Raw genomic sequence first — 21,002 nt, 5'->3', positions numbered from 1 at the left:
ACTTTGTATCGAAGAAGTTGTCATAGAAACTTCGAAAAGGGCTCATTCAATTAGAAACTGGAGTGGCTTGTGCCCTTTTTAATAGTCAAAAGTGAGCGGAAGGCAACTAACACCCTTTCCACACCCACCATTTCCCAAAACACATCCAATCAAAATTTTGAGATAACCATTTTGTTCAGCGTAGTTGATTTACCTATAGAAATCATGTTTTTGAGGAGGACACTCCCCCACAGCCATTAGGGCAAGGGTTGTAAGTTATGCCCCAGGGGCATATAAGGTTTTTATAGAAAGCTTTGTCGTAACAACTTCAAAAACGCTCATTTGATTGGAAATTCAAAGGGCTAATGCCCTTTTAATTGTCGAAAGTGATGGGATGGCAACTAACCCCCCTCTCACGCCCACCTTTTCCACAAAATCATCCAATCAAAATTTTGAGATAGCAATTTTGTTCAACGTAGTTTAAAGTTATGGAAATTAGATCTTTGAGCATGACAACCCCCTCCCTCATTTTCCACAGGGCAAGGGTTCTAAGTATACCCTGGGGGCATATAAGGTTTTTATAGAAATAATTGTTGTAGAAACTTCAAAAAGGGCTCACTCAATTGGAAATTAAAATGGCTGGTGCAATTTTTAATAGCCAAAAGGGATTGGAAGGCAACTAACACCCCTTCCACGTCCACCATTTCCCCAAACACATCCAATCAAAATTTGAGATAGCCATTTTGTTCAACGTAGTTGAAAGATCTGGAAATTATACCATTGAGCAGGACACTCCCCCAACAGTCTTCAGGGAAAGGGTTATAAGATATACCCTGAGGGCATATAAGGTTTTCATTGAAAGCTTTGTCGTATAAACTCGAAAAAGGGCTAATTCGATTGGAAATTCAAAGAGCTAGTGCCATTTCTAATAGTCGAAAGTGATTGGAGGGCAACTAGTCACCCTCTCACGCCCACCATTTATCTAAACACATCCAATCAAAATTTTGAGATAGCCATTTTCTTCAACATAGTTGTAAGTTCTGCAAATTAGGTCTTTGAGGATGACAACCCCTCCCCCTCAGAACCCTCAGGGCAAGGGTTACAAGTTATGTCCTGGGAGCATATAAGGTTTTTATTGATAGCTTTGTTGCAGAAACTTGAAAAAGGGTGCATTTGATTGTAAACTCAAAGAGCTAGTGCCTTTTTTAATAGTCAAAAGTCATTGGAGGACAACTAACCCTCCTCTCACGCCTACCTTTCCCCCAAAAATATACAATCAAAATTTTTAGATAACCATTTTGTTCAACGTAGTTGAAAGTTTTGGAAATAAGGTCTTTAACGATGACCCCCCCCACAGCCTTCAGGGCAAGGGTTGTAAGTTATGCCCTGGGGCATATAAGGCTTTTATAGAAAGTGTTGTCGTAGAAACTTCGAAAAGGGCTAATTCGATTGGAAATTGAAATGGTTAGTGCCCTTTGTAATAGTCAAAAGAAATTGGAGGGCAAATAATCCCTTTCTCACGCCCACGATTTCCCCAAACAGATACAATCAAGATTTTGAGATAGCCATTTTTTTCCACGTAGTTGAAAGTTTTGGAAATTATGTCTTTGCAGATGACAACCCCCCCCCCCCAGACCCCTAACGGCAAGGGTTGTAAGTTATGCCCTGGGGGCATATGAGGTTTTTATAGAAAGAGTTGTCGTAGAAACTTCAAAAAGGGCTCATTCGATTTGAAATTGAAACGGGTAAAGCCCTTTTTAATAGTCGAAAGTGATTGAAGAGTAACTACCCCCCCTCTCACGCCCACCATTTTCCCAAACATAACCAATCAAAATTTTGAGATATTTATATTGTTCAACATAGTTGAACGTTCTGGAAATTAGGTGTTTGAGGATGGCAACCCCCCCCCCCCCCAACAATCCTCAGGGCAAAGAATGTAAGTCATGTCCAGGGGGCATATAAGGTTTTTATAGAAAGTTTTGTTGTAGAAACTTCAAAAGGGCTCATTTAAATGGAAATTGAAAGGGCTAGTGCCTTTTTTAATAGTCAAAAGTGATTGAAGGGCCACTAACCCCCCTCTCTCACCCAACATTTCCCCAAACACATCCAATCGAAATTTTGGGGTAGCCGTTTTGTTTAACGTAGTTGAAAACTCTGGAAATTAGGTCTTTGAGGATGACAACCCCTTCACAGCCCTCAGGGCAAGGGTTGTAAGTTATGCCCTGGGGGCATATAAGGTATTTATAGAAAGCGTTGTCGTAGAAACTCAAAAAGGGCTCATTCGATTGGAAATTGAATGGGCTAGCGCCCTTTTTAATTCTCAAAAGTGATTGGAAGGCTTGACATTTTATAGTAAAGATCGATCTGGATACAATGTATTATTTTTTTTTGTTTTGTTTAGACCAGGGCACTTCGTATCGAACGATTTGTCGTAGGTAATTCAAAAAGGGCTCATTCGATTGAAAATAGAAAGGACAAATGCCCTTTTTAATAGTCGAAAGTGATTGGAGGGCAACTAGTCCCCCTCCAACGCCCACCCTCCCACTTGCCCATTATGTTTAGAAACTAAATGTTGCCTTAAGATTAAATCAAACTGCACTGTGTTTATGCTAATCAAACAGTTTGTGGTAATAAACTGTAAGTAAGGAGCAATCCAGCTCAATAGTAACCAAAACTCTAAAAAACGAGATTTTTGATACCAATAGATACATCAAAAGAATCAGATTTTAATGCTGATTTCAAATTTATAAGCTTCATCAAGTTTAGTCCTACCCATCAAAAGTTACGTGACTGAGAAAATTTGGCTGATTTTCGAAAAAAGGGAGAAAGACCCCCTAAAAGTTATACAACCTTAATGAAAATCACACCATCAGATTCAGCGTATCATAGAACCCTAGTGTAGAGGTTTAAAGCTCCTATCTGCAAAAATATTGAATTTTGTATTTTTTGCCAGAAGAAAGATCACAGATGCATGTTTATTTGTTTTGTTTGTTTTTTCCAGGGGTGATCGTATCGACCCAGTTGTCCTAGAATATCGTGGGAAGGCTCGTTGAAACGGAAATTAAAAGTTCTAGTGCCCTTTTAAGTGACCAAAGAAAATAGAGGGCACCAAGGCCCCCTCCCACGCTCATTTTCCCCCCAAAGTCACCCGATCAAAATTTTGAGATAGCCATTTTGTTTAGCATGGTCAAAAATATGATAAATACGTCTTTTAGGACTACTTAATCCCCCAAAGTCCCCGGGGGGAGGGCTGAAAGTTATGAACTTTACCCAATGATAATGTATAGTATTGGTTATTGGGAAGTATACAGACGTTTTCAGGGGGGGGGATTTTTTCTGGTAGTGGGGGGGATGGGTCGTGGGTTATGTGGGAGGATCTTTACATGGAGGAAGTTTTAATGTGGGACGGGACATTGCTATGAAGGGGGCACCGGATTTCCCAGCATTATTTAAGAAAAATATCTGAAAAAATAAAAAAAAAAAGTTTTTCAACTGAAAGTAAGGAGCAACATCAAAACTTAAAACGAACAGAAAATATTACGAATATGATCAGGTTCGCCCCCTAGTCAATACCTCGCTCTTTAAGCCAAAGGTTTTAAAGTACTTTCATAAGAGCTATTTATTCTAATTAACGGTCTTTGTGATAAAGGGTCATTTTTTAAAAATTGGAACAAAATTCGAACTTTAGCGTAAAGAGCGAGGTATTGACTAGGGGGCGAACCTCCTAATATACGTATTAAAAATACAAGAATATAGAAGTTCGTTACGTCAGTTACGTATATTTATTACTAATAAAAACGTTCGTAAATAAAATTAAACAACGCTCGAGAAAGCCATTTAACCAAATAAAAGTAAAATTAATATGCAAATTTGGTGTTCATCATTCATGCACGGTGAGCCAAAATCAAAACCTGCATTAATTTAAAAACGTTCAAATATTAAATAAAAAACAAGTTTTTTTTAACTGAAAGTAAGGAGCAACGTTAAAACTTCAAACGAACAGAAATTATTCCGTGTATGAAAGGGGCTGTCCCCTCAGCCTCGCTCTTTACGCTAAAGTTTTTTATTGTTTAAAAAAATAGGTGTGGGAACGTCAAATTTTAGCGTAAAAAGCAAGGCGTTAAGAAGGGGACGCCCCTTTCATATACGGAATAATTTCTGTTCGTTTTAAGTTTTAACGATGCTCCTTACCTTCAGTTAAAAAAAAACTTGTTTTTTTTTTATTTAATTCCCAATAAGGCATCTCAACAGTATCCAAAAAACGACTGAGGGCATTATGTTCAAACTTTCAGGGCTACTTCTGCTCTTAAAATTTAACCAAATCAAAATAGCTTAAGTGTGTCCAAGCTATCAAAGAAAGTAAACAGATTTTTTTGCGAATGGCAGGTCAACTACAGGAAGCATGAAACACTACTAAAATAAACACTACTATTTGTGTCCAGATTTTTAAAAGCGTTTATGTTGTTAAAAATTGTTGAAAATTTTTCTCCAGAACACAAATAGCAGGCCAAACTATAAAGTCTTAAAACAAGAAAATATTTAAAGTATTATTTTCTTTTTCCCTGAAAAGACTATGTCAATATAAAACGAACAGAAATTAATTTAAAAAAAACTTTTTTTACAATATAAGTTTTTGAAAAAAAAGTAAAGAAGTCCATTAAACCAAAAATGAGCAAAAAATAAAATAAAATATTCTACCAAGCGTAAAACTACCACAAATCAGCATCGATAAATAAATAAAACCTAAAACGAACAGAAATTGCAATAAAAAACTGATTCAAACTCAAACAATAAATTAACATGAGTAGGGCTCAAAACCCCTATGCCTTCCCAAGGCCAGAACATAATTTGCACTTTACTGAAAAAAATACAAATGAATGTGAATTGTCAGTTTAATATACATATACTGATATTTAGTAATCAAAATGTTAATATTACTTTTATTTATTAAAGTTATGAAAGTAAAAACATTTATGTTTTATGATTTTGAGGATGGTTTTGATTATGATTTTGTGGGATGACAAACCCCCCAAACCCCTCAGGGCAATGGTTGTAAGTTATGCACTGGGGCCATATAATGTTTTTTATAGAAAGCGTTTTCGTAGAGACAGGCTAATTGAAAGGGCGAGTGCCCTTTTTAAAAGTTGAAAGTGTTTTGGAAAGCAACTAGCCCCCCTCTCATGCCGACCATTACCCCAAACACATTCAATACAAATTTTTAGATAGCCGTTTTTTTCAGCATTGATGAAAGTTCTGGAAATTATGTCTTTCAGGATGACACTCCCCCCAGAGCCTTCAGGGATAAGGTTTTAAGCAATGCCCTGAAGGCATATAAGGTTCCTCATAGAACATGTTGTCATAGAAACTTCAAAAAAGACTCATTCAACTGGAAATTGTAAGGGTTAGTGCCCTTTTTAATAGACAAATCGAAACTAATTCGAGGGCAACTAACCCCACTCTCATGCCTACCATTTCCCCAAACACATCCAATCAAGATTTCGGGAGCCATTTTTTTCAACGTAGCTGAAAGTTCTGGATATTATGTCTTTGAGGATGATAACACCACCCCCCCCCCCATCACCTCTCAGGGCAAGGGTTGTAAGTTATGCCGTGGGGGTATTTAAGATTTTTATACAGCGTTGTAATGGAAACTACGAAAACTTCGAAGGACTAGTGCCCTTTTTAATAGTTAAAATCTGATTGGAGGAAAACTAGCACCCCTCCAACGCCCGCCATTTCCCCAAAAACATCCAATAAAAATCTTGAGATAGCCATTTAGTTCAACCTTATTGAAAAGTCCGGAAATTATGTCTTTGAGGATGATATTCGCCCCCCCCCCAAACCTCAGCGCAAGGGTTGTAAGTTATGCCCTGGGGCATATAAGGTTTTATAGAAAGTGTTGTTGTAGAAACTTCGTAAAGGGTTCATTCAATTGGATATTGAAAGCGCTAGTACCATATTGAATAGTCGAAAGTGATTGGAGGACAACTAACGTCCCTCTCACGCCCCTGTTGAGATAGACATTTTGTTCAACATAGCTTAAAGTTCTTGAAATAAGGTCTTTGCCAGCGTTTGTAGAAACTTCAAAAAGGACTCATTCAATTGGGAATAGAGAGGGCTAGTGTCCTTATTAATAGTCAAAAGTGGTTGGAGGGCGAATGCCCCCCTGCCATACCCATCATTTCCCCAAACACTTCCGATCAACATTTTGATATAGCAATTTTCTTGAAATTATGTGAAGGGTCCGGAAATTATGTTTTTGAGTATAACAACCCCCAAAAGCCCTCAGGGCTAAGGTTGAAATTTATGCCCCTGGGGTATGTAATTTCATGAAGAAAGTGTTGTCGTAAAAACTTCAAAAAGAGTTTTTTCGATTGGAAATTGAGAGGGTTATTGCCCTTGTTAATATTCGAAAGTAATCAGAGGAGAATCGCCCCCCCACGCCCATAATTTCTCTAAACATTTCTGGTCAACATTTTGTAATGACCATTTTGTTCAATGTATTTGAAAGGTCTGGAAATTATGTCTTTAAGGATGACAACCCTTCCCCCATAGTCCTCATGACAAGGGTTGTAAGTTATGCCCTTGGGAAATATAATGTTATTATAGAAAGTTTTGTCGTAGAAACTTCAAAAAGGGATCATTCGATTGGAAATTGAGAGAACTAGTGCCTTTTTTACTAAGTCAAAAGTGATCAGAGGGCAAATGTCTCCCTCCACGCCTATCATTTCCCCAAACACTTCCAATCAAAATTTTGATATAGCCATTTTGTTAAGCCTATCAGAAAGGTCTGGAAATTATGTCTTTGAGGATAACAATTCCCCCCAGCCCTCGGGGCAAGGGTTGTAAGTTGTGTCCTTGGGACATATTGGGTTTTTATAGAAAGTGCGGTCACATAAACTTAAAAGGGGGCTCATTGGATTGGGAATCAGATGCTCTAGTGCTCTTTTTAAGAGTCAAAGTGATCAAAGGAAAGCTACCCTCTCCCCCCTACACACACGTCATATTGTCCCGAAATGTGTCTATTAGAAATTTTAAGATAGCCATTCTATTTAAAATATCATATAACAAGGCTTTTGGGGTTGAAACAAACCCCAGAGATTAGGTGCAAGGGTTGTAAGTTATGCCTAGGGGGTATTAAAGGTTTTTATTGAAGGGATGGTTGTTTAACTTCAGAAGAGGCTCAGTCTTTCTCCCTGAAAAAAACTATGTCAATATAAAATGAACAGAAATTAATAAAAAAAACTTTTAGTACAAAACAAGTTTTTTTTAAAAAAAGTAAAGAACTCCATTAAACCAAAAATGAACAAAAAAAGAATCAAATACTCTACCAAGCATAACACTACCACAAATCAGTATCAATAAATAAATGAAACCCAAAACAAACAGGAATTATAATAAGTCAAACTCAAAATGAGCAGAAATTAATCTGAGTAGGGTTCTAAACCCTATGCTTTCTAAAAGCCCGAATATAATTTGTACTCTACTTAATTTTTTTTTTAATGTTTTCACTATTATAAATTTAAGGAAACCAAAAGAAATTAAGATTTTAAGGAATAAATATCAACAGATGTATATTAAACTGACAATGCACATTTTTTTCAGTAAATTCATTTGATTTTTCTTTTCAGTAAATTACAAATTATATTCTGGCTTTTAGAAAGCATATGGTTTAGAACCCTACTCAGATTAATTTTTGCTTGAGTTGAGTTTGACTTATTTTAATTCATGTTTGTTTTGGGTTTTATTTATTTATTGATACTGATTTATGGTAGTTATATGCTTGGTAGATTACTTGATTCTATTTTTGTTCATTTTTGGTTTAATCACTTTTTTTTAAATACTTTTCTGTACAAAAAGTTTTTTTTATTAATCTTTTAAAACACCTTGCATATAAAATTCATATACCTATTGTTCATATCTTAAATTTGTGTTTATCTTCTGGGGTATTCCCTACTAAATGGAAAAATACCCAAGTTATACCACTGCATAAATAAGGTGAAAAACTAATATTAATAATTACTAACCTATTGCAATACTTTCTCGTTTGTCAAAGATGTTAGAAAAGTTATTACAAAAAAGAATTTTAACTTATTTGGATAAAAAAAAATGTTTTAAGCCAGTTTGGTTTTAGATTGGTTGTCCTACTGAACAAGCAAATGCAGCCTTTTTGATGAAAATTAATGATTCATTTAATAATGTTAAGTATGTTTTATGCATTTTTTATGATATAAAAAATGCATTTGATACCCTAAATCATTCCATTTTATTTGGTAAATTGAATAACTCTGGAATTTGTGGAAAAGCATTGGACTTAATAAAGTTGTATCTACAAAATCACAGAATCCAAGTAGAAGTTAAGGCTGTCTGTCTCAGCCTAATTCCCTGGATGATATTGGAGTGCCCCAGGGGTCTATACTTGGACTTTTAATGTTTTTGACATAAATAAAAATTACTCTAATTGTCTATCCTATAAGGATAGCCTTGCAGTTATGTTTGCAGATGTTACAGTGGTATCTGTTGAAACTAAAATCCCTTGATTATTGATTGAGATTTTGGAGGCTGAAATTAATCCAGTTATCCAGTGGCTTTCTTGTAATTGTTTAGTCCTGAATTTTCCAAAGATGGAGTTTATGATTTTTGTGAGATCTAAGCAATGTAAAAAAGAAGGGAAACAATCAAAACTGGGGTTTTTAAGGCAAAACAAGAATACTGAAGAAAACAAACAAAGCGAATTTATCAAGAGGACAACCACCTCTCTTCTTCAGTACAAAACTAAATCATATATTCAAGGAAAGTGCCAGAGAAAAAACAAACAAAACAAATACAGGAAGTCAATATGAAAAAAATAAAAAACCATTGAAAAAAAAAATTTAAAAGGTGAATAAAATTTAATAAAAGCCAAAAAATTATGAGCTGCCATCAATGGGTGCTAGCAAATAGTATCCATTGATGGCAGTTCATAGTTTTTTGGATTTTGTGCAAATTGAGGATATTGGCAAATGACTTGCTTTGTGGTTGTTAGGTATTTGGTTTTAATTCTTATAATTTTTGGCTTTTATTAAATTTTACTCATCTTTTAATTTTTAGTTTTTTTCACATTGACTTTCCACATTTGTTTTGTTGTTGTTTTTTTTTCTTTGGCACTTTCCTTGAATATATTATTTTGATTTGCTCCAAAGAAGAGAAGGCGGTTATCCTCACAAAATATTTGCTTTGTTTGTTTATTTAGTATTTTTGTTTGGCCTTAAAAACCTCATTTTTGATCATTTCCTTTTTTTACATTATGGCAGGTCAATGTTGTTTAAGAAATTATCTTATATCTAAGCAAGGAGTTTCCAAAGTTGGAATTGATGAGTTAATTGTTTCTGGGAGTAGAATTAGAAGGGTTAAGACATAAAGCTATTTGACAATTATTCTTGATGAGTTTTTATCTTTCTGCACTCATTCTGATCATCTTTGTATAAAATTCATCCAAAATTTAGAATGTTTACATTGATTATGTTTTTCCTTTTCCAATTATTAAGATTCTTTTTCATTCTTTAATAGAATCATACCTAAAATATTGTCCCATTATTAACCTAAGTACATTTCCTAATCATTTTAAACCTCTCCAGATAATGCAAAATAAAGTTGTAAGAATACTTGGTACTTTCTTTCATTGTCCTGCATGACCTCAAATTGTTTCTGAAACAGAAACTTTATTTTTATTTCTTCATATATTAAACCTTGGTCAACTAAGAGATTTTCAATTATTGTTATGGCATTATGATATTCAGTCTCTGGCAAATTATTTTTATGAATCACATATTCTTGTCACCCCTTGTGCTCACTTTCTTCTTTGTCAGCTTGTGTTGGACTGTATAGGACCCTCTTGGTTAATTGTGTAAGAGATAAATTTCCAATACAATTCCAAATCTCTTTTATAGCAAATAGGCTCAAATTAAGCACTAGATTTAAAAATCCTAATAACCAATAACTTTTAAAATCAAAATTAGTAGATTATATTATTAACCTTTGACAACAGGTTTATTTGTTGGATTTTGCCATGCTGGGGTAGCCTCCTTTGTCCCTCTCCTTCTATATGTTATGAAGTTTTTGGTTTACCATTTTTCTTTTTCTTAAATTTTTTATGTTTATTTTTGGTAGATTTGAATAGATAGCTTGCTTTTTGAGTTAAGCTCTCTGTTGGCTTTATTCAATTATTTTTGTTTGTTTATTTTGTGTGAAATTTTGAGTTAAATAAGTCTTATCTAATCTCATAATTCTGTCATTTTTTCAACAGCAGAGGTATTGAAACCTTGCCAAATACCTTGCAAAACTCAATATAAACACAGTTAAACTTTTCAGCTAAGTCAGCCATCTTTTGAAAATCATTAATTACTTCCATTATCTGAGTATTAGAAGACTTTTTTTCTTGAACTATGCTGTTGTGTATGCCACATATTATTATTTTCAAAATAGTTTTGGATCCAATAAACAATCACTTTCAATAATGCAATAATTACTAAAATCAAACCTTGTGAAGAGTTATTATCACTGCCTCTTTTCATGCAGCATGACATATACCAAAATCTAAAAAAGGCTACAAGAGAAGCAACAGGACTGGCTAAGCAAGAGGCCTATTTGCACCTGACATTCAGAACATTATCAATATCAGAGGATTTATCACCAGAAAGATCATGTATAATCTTTTCAGCATGATCAGACACAATATCTGAGACATCACACTGCCAATCACATGCAGCCTAAGGAACAGAACATCTAAAAACTAAAAGAGATCACTAAAACAATCATGGTTTAAGCAGCATTCACATGCATGTCTAGCTAGCATCCCATGTCTAGGCATGTGTCTGGCCAGAAACCAATGTCTAGACAACTACCATTCACAAGTAGAATTTGGTGCTTGGCCTGACAAGTTACAGCTAAGCATTCAGTTTGAGATTCTAGAACTCAAAATATGGGAATCTTGATTGTAGTCAATCAGAATATTTCAAGATCCACTATTTTCATCATCTATGTTTACATTTTTAAACTGAAATTTAATTTGTGTTTTCTCATTATTTATTTTTTTTCATTTTAGGCAAATATGAAACACCAGACATAGGCTAATAGTGAAGCACACTAAGGTAATTTTTTGGCTTGTCTTATCCATTCTCTTGTGACAGTAAGAACAGAGATTACAATTTTGAAAGTTTTACACACATAAGTATTTCTAACAAATCTCTTGATTTGCTAGAAATGATAGGCCTAACTGTAATCCATTTAAAACTAAACTTGAAGATTTAGCTAGGTACTGAATTCTTTTTGTGAATGGTACTTTTCTAGACATTGATTTCTGGCCAGACACATGTCTAGACATGCTTGTGAATGCCGCTTTACTTTATAAGATCTAGGATGGTCTTACTAACCAGATTATCATGATTCCTTTAAAACTAGGTTATATATCACATTTTTTGAAATCATCTCAAATAACATAAGACAATTAGATATTTAATCACAAATGAAGATAAATTACAAAATGAGTAGATGAACTGTGTAATAGGCTATAGGCTAGGAGGAAGCTGGTGTGACTATATATGCAACAACAAACCAATACATTAAGACTATTAGGGCTATATATGGGACCATCAGTCAGGGAGGGAGTGTATTTCTGAGTAAATGGATTAGGCTAGTATATTTGGAAAAAGCATAACCTAGCCTACAGAACAAAATCAAGTAGCCTAGTAACTTCACCTTGTCTCTATGTCATTAATTGAATTTGGTATATATTGACCAATGCTAAAAGTTAAATAGTCTGTATTTATGAACAAAATCCTAAAGGCTAGGTAAATTAGACTATAGGCCTGCTCATTTTCTCATCTGTGTGCTAAGATCTTATGTCTTTTGACAAAGAATGCTTAAAAGTGAAATCTTTGCACTAAGATCTTATATCTTCTAGTGTTATCTTAAATTACCTTAATCATTCTGCTCTGACCAGCAGTCTAAGAACAATGATGAGTATATCATCAAAGTTCAGTAATTTTTTTGCTATTCATATTATTGACTTATGAATAAATTAAACATACCACTCAATGCCTTTTCTTATGCTCTTTCCAAATATAATAATTGTTTTTGTTGGAAATGAATTTTACCCCCACCCCTATATATATATATACCAATTCAGGGTGTATATTTGCACAGTAGGGGGGGGGGGGAAAGTTTAAACTTACCTCTCAGTTACATCAGAAATAAAATTTACCCCTACCCCCTAATGTGTAAATATATACCCTGAATTGCTATACATATGGGCGAGGGCAAAATTCATTTCTGACGAAAAATCATTTTTATACTTTGAAAGAGCATAGAAAAAGGCATAGTGTTTTACCCTAAGTTCTCTTGTCATTGTTCTATATGGCATTTAATGGCATCCTTAACAATTTTTGCTAGGCTAACATCTGTCAGCTGTAAGACCTTAGAACAAAGCTGGGTAAATTTTTACCAAATCATATTATTGACTTACAAATAAAGTGAATATACCACTCAACACCTTTTTTTATGCTCTTTCCAAATCTATCAGGGGGTGGGGCTGCAATTCATTTCCGATAGAAATGCTTATTATATTTGTAATCAGCATAAAAAAAGGCATCGAATGGTGTATTCACTTTAGTCCTAACTTAATAATATGATTTCGTATATATTGGCCTGAATTTTACCCCTACCCCTAGTCTATATATACCAATTCAGGGTATATATTTGCACATTGAGGGGAGGGGGTAAATTTTATTTCTGATGTAAATGGGAGGTAAGTTTAAAATTTACCACCACCCCCCTAATGTGCAAATATACACCCTGAATTGGTATATATAGGGGTGGGGGTAAAACTCATTTCCAACAAAAATGATTATTATATTTGGAAAGAGCATAAAAACAGGCATTGAGTCGTATATTCACTTTATTTGTAAGTCAATAATATGATTTGGTAAAAATTTACCCAAAGCTGCATTATAAGAATGGAAATCTTTCAGAAAGATGTGATATCTTAGCTTTAGGATCTTAGTGTAAAAGAATGGCTGGTATACCAAATGGCCCTTATTTTGCAATGTTCTAGAGCAGGCTAAGTAACCAAAACTTAGGCTATATTGCTTTTTTTCTGGAATGAGAATATTAAACTTGGTAAAATTCTCTTTTTGTTGCTTTTGACTTTCTTGGAAAGGGGTTGGGCTAGGAAAATGGGACTAACAGGGATGTGTCTAGAGGCTAGAGAGTATCCTGGGAAAGTTTTTTGAAGTATACACATGCACCCCTTCTACCTCTTGAGGGTCCTGACCTTTGATGACCTTTAAAAATCTGTGAGTTATAGAGGCGAAACCTTGCAAAACAGATCTTCTGCTTAAATGAAGCACAACAAAATTGTTTTCAGCTTCACAACTTTGTCCAGTCACAATTTATAAGGTTTTAAAGATATGCTAATACATTTTGTAAATTCTGGAAATAAAACCTTGATATGGCTTAAAATTCGGCTCAAATAACTGAAATTGCATTTTCAGAGAAAAAGCCAGAGACAAAGAAACTGATAATAGAAAAGTAAGGTAAAATGTTTTTTTGGTCAAAATTTCAATGGGTATAGACCTGTCATGTAGACAAATTTCAGGACCCTCTAGAGGGAGAAGGACTGGAGGTAGGTACTTCAACATACCTTCCCATGACATTCTTTGAGCTGTAGACCTATACCTGATAGTTTCATTTTTCCTAACCTAAACCCATTCCAAAATAGCCAAAAGTAGCTAAAGTAGAATTTTACCCTAAACTTACACCTTTACATTATGTGGCTATGAAAATTCATGACTTATTATTTTTCTTTGTTATAGATGAGCCTTAGCAAAAGGGGCAGCATTAACCAACATACCAATTAGGCTAGCCTAGTCTGTCCAAGTAAACCTCAGGATGATTTAGATGTTGAAAAAATTACGAAAATTAGACAGATACTGGCAGAAAAAAGACACCAAAGAGCATGTTTTAACTTACTGTTTTCTAAAATAAAAACTATAGCCTATTCCTGTTGTTGTTTCAGTTGCATTTCATTTAATTCAAAGAGAAAGTTGTTGCAGGTGAAGAGAAAAAACTACTACATTGCTGTCTATAATCGAGCTTTGAAAAAAACAGAGGGCGGCTTGGCTCGCAAAAAATAGCTAATACGGACTGGACCCCGAAACCACGCCGATTCATCGGTGACGAGCCGCTAAATAAAGACGCGCCGTCGTGAAAAATATTTTGACGGCACACAGAAATGCCGCTAAAACCATCGGCGTGACTGTGTGCCATAGGTCTGAAGGGGAAGTGACGCATTTAAGGGGTGGATGGGGGGCCAGGGACCCTAAACATTTTCCAGGATCTTTTTAAGAGCTTATGCTTACACTGAGAGTAGTCTTTTTGATTGATTGCAGAATAGTTTTGTTATTTTGTTTAAAGATGCTCACAGCAATAAAATATTCTCCTTTACAGATCTTATTTATATATTTATTAAGTTTATCAAACAGTTCAAAATAACAGACTGTAATTAACCCATCAACGCCTAAAATCAGCGACCAGTAAACATTTGCGATGGTTTCGTTAGTACAATGAAATAGGGTTTTAAAGCAAAGATTTGTAGTATCAGATATTTTTTGTACCAACGGTGTGACCATAATGCTATGTTGCGAAACGGAAACGCTTGGCGTTAATTTAGCCCTCGGAACAGAAGGACGTATATTGATATACATCTTTTGTCATGTTTAATAAAATCTAATGTAAACGATAAATTGAAGTGGGCATGGAATTGCTTGTAAGAAATTTGTAAGTGAACACTGACGTTCTCTGCAATCAACTCGTTCATTTTTTGCTGCATATGTCGCAATGACCCCACATCTCTGATGTTACCAGCACATGGATGGTTGATTTCTTAGGGTAGATCTAAAGTGATCCTGAGCATCCAACATGATCAGGGCCGTAGGTTTTGTCCTGGTGAACGAAGCTGCGTTTTTTCAGGGTGAACAAGTCTTATAGAGTCGCAGTTTATTACTACACATGTAGCTGTGCCATCTTTCAATTTTAAAGCAATAACCACTTGATCTGACCTTTACTCGTAATAGTGAAGTTCCATCTTTTCAATAGGCTTTTTATTTTCAAGACAACATCAATTCGAGCGATTTTCACTTTGAGTGAGTGGGGCACGAAATTTTTGCAAGTGAAGCTGTATGTGAAGATCGAGACTTGTAAAGATATTCTCAAAGAAAACTTCGTGATGGGCTACTCTTTCACAAAAGATAAATAAGATTGTGACCTCCTGTGCTGCTGGATATTATTACTCACTTTTCCCACAGTGCAGATCTATTTTATCTGACCGTTTAAAGGCGAGGGTGTGTCGCGTGGTGTAGCATGCGCTTGAAACGGGGGTGTGTCATACGACGTCACAGGGCATGTCATGGAAAAACAAACGGGCTTGTCATGGGAATTTTGCCAGGGTTGTTGTGACGTCAGAGGGCTGCCATAGAGAAACAAAGGGGTGTATCATAGAAAAACACCCGACCTAACCAAACCATTGAATTCTTGCCATGGACACTGAACTTTTGACAAAAATGGAAATCTTGCCAGCTGAAGACAGGTGTGAGGGTGTGATGTCAGAGGGCATGTCATAGAAATCGTATGGGAAAAGGGAGGGCATGTCATAGAAATCCCATGGGAAAAGGGAGGGCATGCGCTTGAAACCACTGAGGAGTTACTACTTTTTTCTTTATGTTTTGCAAAACATACTGCTCCTTTCGAGACTGAATTTTGATGCAAAGACCTTATTGGATTGTAAAAAAAAAATTCTTAGATCACCACTTTTCTAGCTTCTGTTTCAGCATACCTGCTGTCGTCATTTTTTGTCTTTTACAAAGTACAATAAAAAATTTTGTATGCACGTATACCCCCAGTGATTATCAAAACGGGGACATGCTTATATTTCTACTAAGACTGCATTTTATGTTGCTGATTTCAGCAATTCACCAGTTTGTCCTAAATTTGATTTCAATTTCAATGCATAAGAAAGATTGAGCCTTGCTAGGAATAGTGTAGCAAGAGTCATAAGGCATCTATGTTTTAAGAAGTACACATAAATTACAGAGAACAGATCCCAGTTTATTGTTATTCATGTGCAAGATGATTGGAAGAGTAGCCTACAATCTGCCTCTTCTTGGCATTCTTATTGTCTCCCCTTTTTATATTATGTTTTGATCATTTTCTTCCTTGTTGTCTCTCCATTCCCTGCAATACAATCAGAAAAGATGACCTCCGTAAACGTGAATTGCTTCAAATCTATGATAGATTATAGTCGCATCAATAACTGCAACCTGGAAAAGTGAGAAAAGGGTACTGTTCTATTAGCTGGAAAACACGCAAGAAGTGAAGTTTGATTGATGCTAATGAAATAAAAAAAATATAATGAAAATGAAATAGTTTAGAAATTAATTTCGTCTATATATTTGCACATTAGAGGAGTGGGGGTAAAGCATAGCGTATATTATACTCGTAACCTAACCTAATCTAGGTACCTTTTTTTCCCTCTAAACCCCCAAAAAACTAAAGTTTAAATATAGCTCCCGAAAGGAGAAACCCCTTGTCTATTCAGTGTCACACTGGGTTAATGCCTATTTGATCTTTGCTTTTCTCAAGTGGCCGTCTCGCGGGTTTTCCAGCTAATAGAACAGGAAGCTCCCTCCCCCAAGAAGCTCCCATTTCCTTTAAATCTTTCTTTATGAGATCCTCCCACCCTTATCGTGGACGATCTGCTTTCCGTTTAGTCCTATACGGTTGGCTGAAAAGGATATATCTTTGGCAATCTGTCACTCTTCATTCGCAGATCGTGCCTAAGCCATCTCAACTTTTCTCTCATTAACGTCCTAGAAAGGGGATTGAACCGCACTTTTCGCACAGCCTACTGTTTGAAATACAGTCATTCAGCCGGGTAACCAGAACAACCAGTAGGTAATTTCTCTAGAGAACATCTAGCAAATCTCCATACAATTTTCGGAGCGCCCATGCTTCAGAACCCTATTTGACCACTGCCATCACTGTAGCTTCCAATACTCTAATCTTGGTTTGCAGACTTATCCTCCTATTCTTCCCAACTTTTTTCAACTGTGAAAAAACACCCTGAGCCTTGGCTATTTTAATTTTAACATCTTCACTGCTCCAAACCGTCTTTACTAATAATGCTATATAGGTAAGTGAAGCTGCCCACCTGATTAATATTTTCGTCACCCAACGTCGCCTTTCCATTTTCACTTATTCCTAACCTTAATGAATTAGCCTTCTTAATGTTAATATTCATACCTATTCTAGCACCCTGGACTCGCAAAACCTCTAAAGTTCTTTCATTTTGCTAAAAATTTCATCTAGGATGCTTAAATCATCAGCATAATCTAAGTCCAGAAAAGTTTTTCCTCCCCATTTGATTCCGTGTACTCCCATTGCCTTTCCTGTGCTCCTTAAGACAAAGTCCATCAAAATGATCCATATAAAAGGGGATGGGATATAATACTACTTAACTCCTGATTTAATACGAAACCAACTGCTAACCTCATTTCCTACATTAGTTGCAGCAGTGTTATTCTCGTACATAGCAATAATCACTACAATGTGTATGTCTGGTATACTATGCAAGGATAAGACCTTCACCAAAGCTCTTCTATCAACTGAATCGAACGCTTTCTCATCATCTATAAAACTGAGGACCAAATGTGTTTAATAACTCGCGCACTTCTCAATTATTAATGTAAGAGTGATTATTTGGTTGACACACCCTCTACCCATTCTAAGGCCGCACTGTTCTTCTCTTATCACTTTGTCTTCAGAATCTCTCAGTCTAAAAAGTATCATATTACTAAATAATTTGTTACCTACAGAGACCAGGCTAATTCCTCGATAATTACCACCCTCACTCTTGTCACCTTTTTTATACCTTTTTTATAAGTTTAAATTTTTTTTATAATTTATTTCTAACCTCAGAGCCACCATATTTAAGAAACTAATTTACCACAGTATCAGCACTTGCGGCATTATTGTTTTATAGTCCTTTTAGTACTGTCGCTAATTCTTCCTCACTAAACCAATTTTCCTTCACATCCAAGGTATCGCAAAATTTTTCATTCGTCTCTATATCTTTTCCTGCAACTCTATATCGGTTTAGCTATTCTCAAATGTTCTGCCCATCTCGTTGACTCCTACCTTATCAATAATTGTGGCCTCATTCCTATCTTTCAATTGAAATATTTAAATGAAAACAAGATGAAAAATAAAAACAATGATAATATTGATCCTGGAAGCGAACTTGTTGAGGACCATAACAACAAAAAATTGAAAATGAACAATAGAGAAAAAAAAGAAAAAACAGGAAAAAAGAGAAAACACGGGTAAATTAAAGCAAATTGATTAAAAATTTTAGAGATTTATAATATCAAAGTTTAGTGACATTGTTATACACCGTGCGAAAACTTGTGGATAGCTCGATATTGGAGGGTATTATATTCCATTGAAGTATAGATTTATAAATAAGAGATCGCTGGGCGGAGCTAGAGACACACTTGGGGACAATAAAGGAACAGTTGGATGAACGGAGACATAGGCCTTCAGAATTATTGGAATTAAAATAAGATAATAATTGGGGAGGAAGGTTTTTATGGTAAGCGGAGTATGCAAGGGATAAATTTAATTTTTTTATAATTTGTTCAAAAGGAATAATACCAAAATCGGAGAACAAGTCCTGAGTGGGATATAGTCAGGGCAGCCGAAAAACTGCTTTGATGGCACGGTTTTGGGAAGTTTTTAATTTATTGGTAAATGAAGGATAAGTGTTGCCCCAAACAGATCCCCACTATGAGATATATGGCTAAATAAAAGAGCAATAAAGGTGACAAGGACATCTAGGGGAAGAAAATTATTCACACGATTAATCATACTTACCTGTTGCAAAATTATGGCTCTGATGCAGGATACATGAGTTGTAAATGATAGGGAGGAGTCTATGTGGACACCAAGAAACTTGGCAACTTTTACCTGCGGGAGGCGATTGGTCGAATATTTTAGGCCAAGTGTTTGCTGATCTTCATTTATTTTGTAAGGGATACAATATAATACAACCTGACTTTTAATGCTGATAATGGCCATACAGTTAACGAGAGGCCATTCTTGTACTCTATTCAGAAGAATTTGAGCAGAGGTGACGACGGATGGTAAATTAGGGCCGGTGATGAAAAATTTGGTATCGTCATCAAAAAGTACTGGCTGCACTGATGGACCCAGGCCTGTAACCAAATCATTAATATAAAGGAGAAAAAGTATTGGACCAAGAACAGAGTCCTGCGGGACGCCCCTCCGGACAGGTAGGGGATGCGAGGTCATGCTGCCCAGACTCACACTCTGTACTCTACCAGAGAGATAGGAGCCGCACCATGAGAAAGGAATTCCACGAATCCCTATGTTCTTGAGTTTACTTAATAAAACACTGTGATAATCCATGTCAAAGGCCTTAGAAAAATCCAGAAATAAGCCAATTACAGTATTTTTAAGGTCAAGTTGGGAACGGATTAACTGTGTGCTGTCGATTAGTGCATGAGCAGTTGAAAATTTGGAACGGAAGCCATATTGATGAGAAGAAATCAACGAATCTGAAGGATTAATCCAAAATAAAAAGGAAGAAAGACGTCGGAAGATAATTCTCTCAAGCACTTTGGATACAACTGGGAGAAGTGAGATTGGACGATAATTACTTATCTCAGACGGATCGCCTTTTCTATGAATCGGGATAACAATTGCTGATTTAAATATTTCTGGGAAGACTCCATTGATCATAGACAGGTTTGCTGTATGCACAATGGGTTCACAAACATAGGAAGATGCAGTTCTAAGAAGCTTATTACTTATTCCAAGGAAGTCAGGTGTACTACTATTAGAGGGAGATTCGATAACTTGAAGCACCTTGTTACTATCAGTTGGAGAGAAAAATATGGATCTGGGATTCTTGCTAGGGTGTACTGACTCGGAGGGGGAACAGGAGTTAGCATTCGAAATATTGATGAAATAATTATTAAAAGGATCCGGTACTGAAATTGGGTCAATTAATCTGCCACTGATGTCCTTAAGGTTAATAGGTATAGATCTTGAATTCCTTTTTTTTTAAAGAATTTTATTTATTGTTGACGAAATCTTTTGCAAGTTCCCTTGGCAGTGAGTGATTTTTGAATAATAATATTTTTTTTGCTTCACGGATGAGTTTGGTATATAAGTTTTTTTAATTTTTATAATTAGTTAGGTCAGTAACGCAACTGGTCTTTGCAAGCCAACTTATATAGGTAATTTTTACAATATAAAGAGATTATACGGCAATTGGAAATCCAGGGGTGTATATAGGTAGTTTTTCGGTTTGATTTACAAACTGGAAAGGTTGAATTGATAAGATGACTCAGTCCCTGTGTAAAACCATTTGTGACTGAATTAACGTCCTGACAATCCAAAACCTTTGACCAGTCAAATGATTTCAAACGATCCGTGAACCGGTTCATATTCACAATATTATATATTCTATTAGACGTAGGGGTATTAGTTCTAGAGTGTTTAGTAGTTGGTTGGAAGGGTAGGGGGAGATAGATTAGAAAGTGGTCTGACAGGTCAGAGAATATTATTTTGGAGGACAGGTGGTTTCCCAGGGAAGTGGATACAAAAATGTTATCAATTACAGTAGCAGTAGACCTCATAGGATTAACTCTATTAGGAAAAAGAATTGTTGGAAGACGACCACTTGGGGTAAATATTTCAAAGAAGGTATCACAATCATTATTATTACTAATATTTAGTATATTACAATTAAAGTCCCCAAAAACTACTGTCTTCTTTCGTGGTAAATGGATAAAACTAGAACAGTCATAAAAAATATTACAAAAGAAGTGTGTTGAACATGAGGTTGATTTATAAAACAATGAAAAAATAAAAGAATTGCCGTCAACACTTATATCAACAATTATTGA

At 35.5% G+C, this 21,002-nt stretch overlaps 1 protein-coding gene across 1 annotated transcript in view; it reads right to left on the bottom strand.

Annotated features, from left to right (window-relative positions):
* The window catches only part of LOC148947942 (uncharacterized), a 30,995-nt gene extending 16,924 nt beyond the window's left edge, over positions 1 to 14,071 (bottom strand). Inside the window, exon 1 of the mRNA XM_089095600.1 lies at positions 13,987 to 14,071. The gene's annotated coding sequence lies outside the window, so the exon portion shown is untranslated. The remainder of the gene's footprint in view (positions 1 to 13,986) is intronic.
* Positions 14,072 to 21,002: the final 6,931 nt, after the last annotated feature.

This window comes from Artemia sp. Qi Xiang Cuo, chromosome 10, assembly GCF_049724085.1.
Source record: "Artemia sp. Qi Xiang Cuo chromosome 10, ASM4972408v1, whole genome shotgun sequence".
In the NCBI taxonomy this organism is placed as follows: Eukaryota; Metazoa; Arthropoda; class Branchiopoda; order Anostraca; family Artemiidae; genus Artemia; species Artemia sp. Qi Xiang Cuo.
Note: the sequence above shows the minus strand (reverse complement) of the source record. Positions and strands in the feature narration are given on the sequence as shown.